We start from the raw sequence: 9,893 nt of genomic DNA, 5'->3' as shown, positions 1-9,893 counted from the left end.
AGTGAAATGTGTACCCGAAAGGAGTTCACAGCTGGGTTCTTCAACAGGTGGCTGTGATAATTATGTTCTGGGCTCTGAAGCTATCAAATCAGGAAAGTGGTACTGGGAGGTAGATGTGTCAAACAAACATGAATGGATGGTGGGTGTACGTCAAATCACATCAATTAGATCCTCTCAATTCAATCAACAAAATAATTCTTTATCTGTCACTGGATTTTCATCCTCTGTATTCAATCAAAAAAATAATAATTTATCTGGCTGTGGATTTTCATCCTCTCTATTCAATCAACAAAATAATTATCCATCTCCCTCTGGGCCTATGATAGCCTCAGTATTCAAAATGGATGTAGCCCCCAAAACTGTAATCATTAAACAGCACCCTATACATGGACCTCAATTTGACTACTGGGTTATAGGGTTACAAAATTATTCTGAAAATAAAGTTTTTGTGAATACTTCTGCCTCTAGTTCTGGGGCGGTGACTCTTTCCATGACTGTTCCTCCCCATCGTATTGGGGTTTTTGTTGACTATGAGGCACGCACAGTCTCGTTTTATGATGTCACAAACCATGGATTTCTCTTGCATAAATTTTCTTCGTGTTGCTTTACTGACAAAATATTCCCATATTTTAATCTTATGAACTGTTCTGGCCCAATGACTTTGTGCTCACCAACCTCTTGAACCACGACACACCCTCACAACTTCATTGTAACATTATTTGCTTTGGGGTGGGGGAGAGGAACCCCACCCAGTAATGTTCAGCAGTTACTCCTGACTGTGCTCTCAGGAAGTATTCCTGTTCTGTATCAGGGGACCATCAGGTCAGCCATGTGCAAGGCAAGCACCCTATCTGGTGTACTACATCTCTGGCTCCAGTATTGCTTGCTTTGGTTGCTTCCAATAGAACATAACCTGTATTATTCTTCCATCTTTACTATCCTGTAATTTTTTTTATTTGAACATGTCATTCATTAATAAAGTGTTTACTGTGAGTTCACAAAATTGTGTGGGTGTTGTAACCTGCAATTGTTTTTCATTTGAACCTCTGTCATTCATTAATAGAATGTTTACTTTTCCATGTTCCATGGTTTTATTATGTTTACATTAGGAGGAATCTTTATTGATAATTTTAACTTCTTGCAATAGAAAATGAGGCCCCACTTTGTCCTCTTCCCCCAACGCTTACCAAAAAAAATAAGATTGCAATTTCTGTTTTCCTCGCAATTGACAAAACATGAAGGAATACTGGGATCCTTTTAACACTTTTGTTTATTATTTTCTGTATGGGAACTAAGTATTTCAATGATGAATAAATGAGTCCCTAGTGGTATATTAATTACCCAAAAAGACCATCATTTATCAGTTTTAGAAAAACTATATTAAGTGTTGTGTATTAGAAGGAAGTCTTTTATATCTAGTGTGTCTGAACTCAAATATTCTCTCTCCACATACTAGCAGTGTAATCTTGAATAATATGTTGCTTATTTTCTTAAAATAACACCATTAGGAAAAGTGTACCACACTTGCTGGTATTATGACAGAATATTTGTTGTGTACAAAGCATTCACATCTGAAATGAATAATAACATTTCATATACCTAGTGGACCATATCACTTGTATCAATGTCTCATAAAACGGCTCTTTGTCTTCAGAGCTCTAGGGTTACTCTTTTTTTTATAGTGATCAGTTTTTATTTTTCAAACCACTTTTATCCATCATTATATTTTTTTATTAGTGAAACACCATGAGGTACAGTTATAGACTTGCAAATTTTTGTGCTTGGGTTTCAGTTATACAATGATCAAGTACCCATCCCTCCACCAGTGCCCATCCTCCACCACCACGGGTCCCAGCATTCCTCCCACTCCCTGTCCCCCCAACCCACCCTGCCTCTGTGGCAGGGCATTCCCCCTTGTTCTCTCTCTCTTCTTTTGTGTCCTGTGTTTTGCAAGAGAGGCATTGAGTGGCAATCATGTTTGGTCTATAGTCTACTTTCAGCATACTTCTCCCATCTTGGGAGAATCCTCACAACACCCTTATTTGGTGCTCTCTTCTCTATCTGAGCTTCCTTTTCCCCTAGCACATGTGGCTGACCTCCAAGTCATGGAGCAAAATTCCTGGAATTTTGCTTTTAAAAAAAGCAAACTTTTTTTAAACTTTTTTTGAACTTTCACCTTTTAAAAAATAATTTGTATTAGTCATGGTGAAATTATAAAGTTGTTCATTATTGGGTTTCAGGTATACAGTGTTTTTTTTTTCTTTTTTGGGTCACACCCGGCAATGCTCAGGGGTTACTCCTGGCTCATGCACTCAGGAATTACTCCTGATGGTGCTCGGGAGACCACATGCGATGCTGGGAATCGAACCTGGGTAGGCCGCATTCAACGCAAACGTCCTACTGGCTGTACTATCACTTCAACCCCTCAGGAATACAGTGTTTCAATTCCACTCTCTTCACCAGTATCCACTTCCCTACATCAATGCATTGTTTCATTTTCCAGCCACATCCCCAGTTTGGTGGGCTGCTCCCATCTTAGTGCTGACATGGAATTAAGGGTGAAACCTGCAACTTGCTGTTACCTGTTGAGCATTTTTTGCCATCCCCATTTTCTCCTAATTTCATCTGCTAGATTATGTATTTGCAGAAGAAATGTTTTTTTTTTTTAGGACTTCTTGGACACACCGATTTTTCCTCTACAGCTTCTGGCAACCACCATTCCACCGAGTTGAGAAGTTTATACTCCACAAGTTGGTGATGTCATGCAGCATTTTTGTCTCTGTATCATGAAATAGAACAAGAGTTTTTTTTTTTGTCTCTCAAACCAAGAAATACAGTTTCTAAATTCCTCCAAGAGCTTTCCTCACGTTCAAATACTGGCCAGAGTAAACTAATTTTCTAAATGTAATTGTTTTCACAGTAGGGTTAATGTCTATGATATTGCTGCAAAAAAGCACTGAAGCATTTCACCGAAACTCTTAAGTGCCACTTCACCACCATTAGAGTGCCCAAACCCCACTACTACAGTCGTTACATCACTCCTAGTTGGCCTCATGCATCACTACCCTCAGACCTCCCCTACTTGGTAGCCTCATGCTGTTGTCAGAGTCCAAGCATTTGTTTTCATTCTCCATATGCATTCCCTTGCTTTGTTTCTTATATCACAACATGGTCAGCAACATATGCATGATATTATTCAGCATTCCTCTTCTCACTGGCTTAACTTACTTAACATTATCCACTTGCATTTTCTCTAAATTTTAGCAAAAGGTAGAATTTCATCTTATAGCAGATGATATACTTAATTGTATCTCTACAGTACAACTTCTTTATTCACTCATCCCTCAAACATATGGGTGTTTCCAGATTTTTTCCCCCGTAGTAGTGATGCTCAGGGGTTATTCCTGGCTCTGTGCTCAGGGATCACTCCTGACAGTGCTCAAGGGACCATGTGGCATGCCAGCGCTTGAAGCCATGTCAACCACATGCATGGCAAAGGTCCTCCCCACTCTGCCCACTGTACTATATCATTCCAGGCCCTGTTTCCAGATTTTGGTTATTATAGAGAGTGCTGTAATCAACCTAGTGTGCATATATCTTTTTGAATTGGTGATTTTACATTCTCGTGATAGATGTCAAGGAGTGGAGGTGAATCCTAAAATTCTTCTGGCCAAGCCCATCAGTCTTGTAATATCACAAATTTCCCATTTAATAGGTAATTCCTAACCCTGGATCATGTACATAATAAGCAGCTTGTTCATTGATTTATTTTTTTCCTTTTTTTATTATAAAAATTTTTAATAGCGAGACATCATGAGGTACAGTTGCAGACTTACACATTTTTGTGCTTGGGTTTCAATTATACAATGATCAAACACCCATCCTGTTCATTGATTTAAAGAAGACCTTTGATTGTGCTGAGATCGAAGCGGTCATCAAAGCCCTAGCCAAACAGGGCGAGAACCTCATGCGACGACTGGAATGGGAAGGAATGGGATTGAAGGTAGATGGTCAGCAACTACAACACTTCCGCTTTTCTCATGACATTGTTCTAATAACACCATACCTTAGCCAAGTGGCACTAATGCTGGCCAACTTCAACTGTGAGTGTGGAAAGGTCGGACTGCATCTAAATCTGACTAAGACAATGTTTATGAGAAATTGACTCGTTCCTGATGTTCCTTTCGCTCTCAATCGAATGAACATCTCTGAATGCAACAGTTATGTGTACCTAGGTCGAGAAGTCAACATGACAAATGACCTGGCACCTGAGTTGGGCAGGAGGAAGAGAGCGCTTGGAACGCCTTCAAGAGCATCAAAGAAATAGCTAAGAGGACAAAAAAAATCTCTGGCTCCGATCACACCTCTTCGATTCCACCATTCTTCCTGCATTAACATACACTTCAGCGACTTGGACCCTATGAAAACAGGGTAAAAATGTTATTTGGGTCTCCCAAAAAGGAATCAAAAGAGCTATGTTTGGAGTATCATGCTTCACTCAAGTGAGAGAAAGAATCCGGAGTTTTGAGCTCTGTCAACAATGGAAAATCAGGAACGCTGTCTCGTTTGCCAAGGCGTTGAAATTCAGATGGGCTGGACACATAACGAGATTTGGAGACAACTGCTGGACTAGAGCCATTACCAAATAGATTTCAGGGGACGTGAAAAGATCGTGTGGCTGCTCACCTACGAGATGGTCAGATTTCTTCGTCAAGACACTGACGATTGATTTGAGTCTCTTCGTGTTTCTGGAGTAAACAGATGCTATTGGGCTACACTAGCATGTGACAGGGATGAATGGAGACGTTACTGGTGCCCACTTGAGCAAATCAATGAGTAACAGGGTGTCAAGTGATCAAGTGATTAGATGACATTTCCTAACAAATTCCATTTCATGCAGTTTTGTTTTCCAAACCTGTTTCTGAAAAGTATCTTATTAAATTTAGGTCTGAATGTCAGAATAACCACTTTCCCACTCTCTGCTAGCCCAGATGACTGATCACCTAAACTCAGATTTGAGTACTCATTCTTTTTTTTCACAAGGCCAAATAGGACATGAACAGAATGATCAGAGACCGGGGTGGGGTGGACTCTCAGGGTCATAGGAAAAAAGCCTGAAAGAAAAGAAAAAAAATACAGCCTAATGGGTGCTTAAAGGAACAGTGTTATCCTCTAGTAACCTGGTCTCATGAAGGACTTTCCATCTTCTGTACAGACCAACAAGTAAAGCTTAGGATTTGTGAGGAAAGGGATACTGGGGACAAACTGCCCTTATCTGTTCTTATCTTTGAGCCAGTTTCAAAGGAATAGATGGAGGACACCAGTCAGATCTCCTTTCTCTCCTTTTGACCAGAAAGAAGATTAGGAATGGTGTGGGAAGACTGAAGAGGGATATGGAAGCAAGAGGGAATCTTGGTGCGCGCACGTATGTGTGTGTTTGTGTGTGATTACATGACTTAGCTAAACCTATTACCCTAAGGAGGAAGTTCTAAGGCTATCATCACAGCCCCGTCTGGCTCAGGCATAAGACATGAAACTCTCATTGGTTCATAGATTTTCTCCTCTTTCCTGTTTCCTGAAAGAATTTTACTTTTATTTTCCATGGCTTCCCTGGATCTTTGTTCTTGTCAAGGCTAAGTAGAACACCAAACGGTGATCAGATATTACCCTAATTACCCTAAGGAGGAAGTTCTAAGGCTGTAGTCACAGCCCCATCTGGCCCAGGTATAATTCTCTCATTGGTTCATAGATTTTCTTCTCTTTCCTGTTTCCTGTAAGAATTTTACTTTCATATTCTTTGGCTTCTCTGGATCTTTGTTCTTGTGAGATCCTGTTAAGCTGAGTGAATCCTGACTACTTCTGTCTCTGGTGGCCTTCACTTTTCTCCGAAGAACCGCGGCTTCTCCTTTGGGGTCAGAGGTATGTTAAGTAGTTTGCAGAGTGCACAGTTTGGGAGACTTTTGAAAAAAGCAGAATTTTTTTTTTTGGGTAGATCCACTGGAAGACTGAAGAAGCTGTTCTGAAAGTAAGGAAACAGGCCCTGCTAGAAAGCTTTCTGCTGTTTGTACTGAATGGGGATAGTCTAGGAGCAGCAGCGGGTAGGGATAGGGGGTGGAGGATGATGGCTGGGTAGAACTGGGGTGCTGATGCAGGAGAAATTATCATTGAAAACATTAAGTTGGGGGCTGGAGTGATAGTACAGCAGGTAGAGCTTGTCTTGCAGATGGCAGACCTGGGTTCAAATTCCAAGGGTAGAAGAAATCTCTTTTCCCTTAACAGTTGAAAATGAGTAGATGGATCTTTTTAATACTAGTAGCTTAATGACTAACATGTACCAGGGTAGTATTCCTGCATGACTTTGAATTATGCTACTTTGGCCTGTGTGTGCTGAGGAAACCAGAACCAGACGATCTGACAACCTGCAAGCTTCGCAGACTCTTGTCTGTTCACCAGGTCCAACACTGGAAATTGCTCTATTTTGTAGAAATATTAACCTTGTCCATTCTTCTTTAGCTTTTTCTGTCACAGAAAAAACAGAGCTCACTGAGATCAGAAGCAGAGGAACCTGTGAATAACCTATCCCACTTCTGTTGATTTATTTTTTCCCAAACAAGTTGCATTGCTTGCTAAAGAAGGAACTCTTTTTTTCATATTTTCATACTTTTTTATTTTTAAATTTTTATTAGTGAAACACAAAAACCTTTTGTCAGCAAGGTCACAAGAAGAGGGGGAAGTGTTATAGGAAAAAAGCCTGAAAGAAAAGAAAAAAAATACAGCCTAATGGGTGCTTGAAGGAACAGTGTTATCCTCTAGTAACCTGGTCTCCTGAAGGACTTTCCATCTTCTGTACAAACCAACAAGTAAAGCTTAGGATTTGTGAGGAAAGGGATACTGGGGACAAACTGCCCTTGTCTGTTCTTATCTTTGAGCCAGTTTCAAAGGAATAGATGGAGGACACCAGTCAGATCTCCTTTCTCTCCTTTTGACCAAATCTTATTTTATAAGGTTGACTTTGAAAGTTATACCTTTAATTTGTTTTTATCTTCTGCCCAGTATGAGTAAATATTAGCAAGGACTAATAGAGTCATGCCTATTTTGACAAGGTCTTAGATTGATTTCTTAAGTTTTTATTTTGCTAATATTATAATTTATATTAAATGTTTTAATTAACTGGCAAAGAAGGCATAGTACAGTTTTCTGTTCTCATCTATTTAGGAAAAGTGAGCTCTTTAATACAGAAGAAATTTCAGTTCATTCCTCAAAAAACAAACTATTTTTTCTTAATTAGCTTTTGGGTGGGTAGGGGCACACTGGATGGTATTCTGGGACCACGCTTGGCTCTGTGCACAGGGGGCGCCCTCAGTGGTGCTCAGGCAACTAGATGCAGTGCCAGGATTCAAACCTGAATCAAGGTGTTACAGTGTTCTCAGGTTCTCAGGTTCAAGCAATCAAGACAAAGCTGGAGATCAGAGATGTGATTGATGTCACTGGGCCCCACAGGTGGCTTATGTGAGGCAGGTAGGTGAGTGACGCTTTCGCTTATCCTGATTTACCTCTGTCACCTGAGATCCGATTGGGAAGACTAGGACTTATGAAGTCTGCAAAGAGGACCTGCTCAGCAGCCCTGCCAACCAGCTCAAGTCACAACTGACATCCACTTGGTCCTCTTGGCATGGGAGTTGATCCCCACCCATATGATTTCTCAGGGAGCTGTAGACTCAGGTTGGGACAAGGAAATCTTATTTGCAGGAAAGGAAAGTCAGTCCTAGACCGTACCCAGGGTTACTGGGTTCTTGCCTCACAGAAAAGAATTTTAGGAGTATATGAGCAGTGAAGTAAAACAGATTTTATTTGGAGGTTTTTGAAGATGAGGAGGTAGGCAAAGCCAGAGAGAGAGAGCGTGCGCGCGCGCGCGCGAGAGAGAGAGAGAGAGAGAGAGAGAGAGAGAGAGAGAGAAATGCACTCAAGGGAGAACATGGGTTTCTCCAAGGGTGGAGAGAGCCCCTAACCACATCGCAGCATTCAATAGGAAAGCATGAAAGTACACATCTCAAGAGGGGAGATGAGGGTGACACATGTGCTCGGCCATGTAGGACCAAGCAGCACACGGACTCAGGCGTCAATGTGCGCCCTCCATTTTTCAAAAGTGGCTTTTGTAGAATTTTCCCAACCTACTCCCATGTGGGACTTTCTAGCTAGATAATAGTCCATTGTTAAGGTTATTGCTGAGTCGAATTGGGAGTGGTCCTCTTTGAAACTCCTTTTCTTGACCTTTGTTCCTGCTCCATCTTCTCTTAGAGTGTGAGTCCAGGCTTCTCTGGTCTGAGCTAACTGAGGGTTAATCAGATCAAAGGAAGGAATTGAGGGTTCTCTAGTAATTTCCTTCTGGCTCTTTCTGTAAGGAAGGGTCCAGTCTCCTCAAGATCAGCTGCTGGAGGTCTTTAAAGGCCTTGCTTTCTGTATCCACAAGGTGAGTCAGACTTAGGAGTTATGACTTTATTATTACCTAGAAGTAAAAAGCGTTCCACTACTTGTACTTAGTTGATTGGTTATAAGTTGGAGTTACATAATGGTTATTTAGGGTTGGCTTCCCTATCTGCATCTGATTGATAACTCTTAGTTCACCTCACCATGGCTAACTCTCTCACTGTGGGGAAATCATGACGCAATTTCAGGTTTCTGTGTTCCATTCTAGGAATTCTGGAACCGAAACCTAGGCCTAGCTTCTTTGGTTTCTTTATGAGCCTGTCACGACTCTGCTTTTCTTCTCTATCTCTCACCTTCATGGCAGTGCTGTGATAGACTTTTCTCTTTGAAATCAGGCTTCAACAGCATTTAATAGTTCCTGGGAGGAGTTTGGCACCATTTTCAAACACTCCCTAATCCAAGTGTCATTATGCTGGTTAATGGCATTGATCTAAATCCAGATTACTAAGAAGTTGTTAAAATAGATATGCATAAGCTCCAGTTCATACTGGCTTATTTGGATGCCCCCTTTTCCCTTTTCAGTTCCACATTTCTTAGGTATCTTCAAAATACTCACTTTCATGTTTTCTGTTAGAAATGTTGAATATTCGTTTATTTTCTCCATTGTTTAATTTTCTTTTGTTTATTTTGGTTTCTGGCCACATCCTGCTATGCTCAGAGTTTACTCCTGGCTCCTTACTCAGGGTTCACTCCCGGTGGATGTCAAGGGACTATATAGGGTGCTGAAGATTGAATCTAGGTCAGCCTCAATGTAAGACAAGCACCTCACCTACTATAAACTATCTTTCTGGTTCCATATATTATCTTTCTGGTCCCATATTTTGTTTTCATCATTTGCCTGTTATTTTGTATGCATTTGATTATTTAATTTTCTACCTCATTTTACATGAATACTAGGTTTTTAACTGACTTAAATATTACTTAGACTCATGAATTTGAATATATTTCACTTGTAATCATGGATAGCTATTTAAACTTGACATTCATTTGTGACACTGTATGGTCATAATGAGTAAATGTATGCCCATCTAGTCTGGTTCTTTTCACCTCCACATCCCTAGTGTTATGGGTATTGTCACTACACAACATTCAACTAAAAAGAAACATCTAATTATTTAAAATTTATTTTTTTTGGAAGGGGGAAGCGAAGGGAAGATTGGGTCATACCTAGCAATACTCAGGGTTCACTCTTGGCTTTGTGCTCAGGGATCACTCCTTTTGGTACTCTAGGGATCATCTGTGTGTACAGCTAGGAGCTGAACAGAAGTCAGCCAAGTACAAAACAAGATACTTAATTCTTGTACTCAGGGAGTTTTTTAAAACAAATTTTTCACAAATCTGGTGCATGGCTCACGTAAGAGTAGAAACATTCTGAAAAATTGTATGAAATGATAGCAAAAGAAAAA

General features: G+C 40.4%; 1 long non-coding RNA gene across 1 annotated transcript in view; it reads left to right on the top strand.

The window, feature by feature from the left end:
* LOC130025195 (uncharacterized) overlaps positions 1-182 on the top strand; it is a 55,803-nt gene extending 55,621 nt beyond the window's left edge. The window contains exon 3 of the long non-coding RNA XR_008792647.1: positions 93-182. This is a non-coding gene — a long non-coding RNA (uncharacterized LOC130025195). The remainder of the gene's footprint in view (positions 1-92) is intronic.
* Positions 183-9,893: the final 9,711 nt, after the last annotated feature.

Source organism: Sorex fumeus, unplaced genomic scaffold (assembly GCF_029834395.1).
Source record: "Sorex fumeus unplaced genomic scaffold, SorFum_2.1 ptg000030l, whole genome shotgun sequence".
Classification (NCBI taxonomy): Eukaryota; Metazoa; Chordata; class Mammalia; order Eulipotyphla; family Soricidae; genus Sorex; species Sorex fumeus.
This window is presented reverse-complemented; position numbering and strand designations above follow the sequence as displayed.